Below are 1307 nucleotides of genomic sequence, written 5' to 3' on the forward strand. Positions count from 1 at the left end.
CACACACACACACATTTATACACACACACACACATTTATACACACACACACACATTTATACACACACACACACATTTATACACACACACACACACACATTTATACACACACACACATTTATACACACACACACATTTATACACACACACACATTTATACACACACACACATTTATACACACACACACATTTATACACACACACACATTTATACACACACACACATTTATACACTCACACACATTTATACACTCACACACATTTACACACACACACTCAGAATCATTATAATCAATTCATTATCTTTTATTCTCTAAGATCTGGAAAAACTAAAAACAACAATTTTGCAATAATTATAATAATATAATAAACAAGGTGAAAGTGGACACGACGACGATAAACACACCACCCGCTAAAAACCCGTTTAACCCCCGAGGAGCAGGAGAAGAAAAACAAATAGCCCAAATGAATAAAGCTCCAGGTTCAGGTGTGTAAATATGATACAGTACGTCCAGTCAGTCTGAGGCTCTTACAGAACACTCAGAACTTACAGCTGCTTTAATCAAGGGAAACAACAACAGTTCAGAAACGTTGGTCTGGAGCTTCCAAACAAGCTCGAGTTCATCTGGGTCCTCACACACACACACGCACTCACTCACACACACACACACACTCACACAGTTTATATATATATATATATATATATTTTTTTTTACAATTTAATCCCTAGTCCCAAAGTCTTGCCCAGTGTTGCACCATTTGTCCTCCAAACACTTGTGTCCACACACACACACACACACACACACCAGCTCCAGAAATGATCCCTCGACAGATTAAGCTTTGTTCAGTGCCTTGGCTCCAGTCTTTCCTCTTCCACACACTGCATCGACACCTGCTGTGTTCACTTACTGTACGTGTGTGTTCTTATTTCACCTCAGCTACCGAATCAGCTACGACGTTTATTCTAGGTTTTATTTTCGCCGACTGCAGATGTTTTTTGACTGAATTAAACGTTGATGTCGTCGCTCGTTGTCTCTTTATTGGGTCAACGAATCGATTTCTTGAAACGAATCGATGCGTCGTCTTCATCACCCCCTACTGGATATATTTAGTACTGCGACAACGGATGCGAATAAAATCCGTGCGACTCCTGAAAAATAAATATATTCCGTTGAATTAAACCTTCAGGTGTTCGCTCTAAAAACAGTAACGAATATGAACAGCTGGTACGTTAACATAACATCGTTTCATAACTATATTAATGTAGCTGCCATTTTAATTTGCCATAACGCTTCGTCTGGGACGTTA

General features: G+C 39.0%; 1 protein-coding gene across 1 annotated transcript in view; it reads right to left on the reverse strand.

The window, feature by feature from the left end:
- Positions 1-284: 284 nt before the first annotated feature.
- abhd17ab (abhydrolase domain containing 17A, depalmitoylase b) overlaps positions 285-1307 on the reverse strand; it is a 10553-nt gene continuing 9530 nt past the window's right edge. Inside the window, exon 5 of the mRNA XM_060881623.1 lies at positions 285-1307. This exon is cut by the window's right edge and continues 2368 nt beyond it. The gene's annotated coding sequence lies outside the window, so the exon portion shown is untranslated.

The sequence above is a fragment of the Tachysurus vachellii genome, chromosome 11, assembly GCF_030014155.1.
Source record: "Tachysurus vachellii isolate PV-2020 chromosome 11, HZAU_Pvac_v1, whole genome shotgun sequence".
NCBI lineage: Eukaryota > Metazoa > Chordata > Actinopteri > Siluriformes > Bagridae > Tachysurus > Tachysurus vachellii.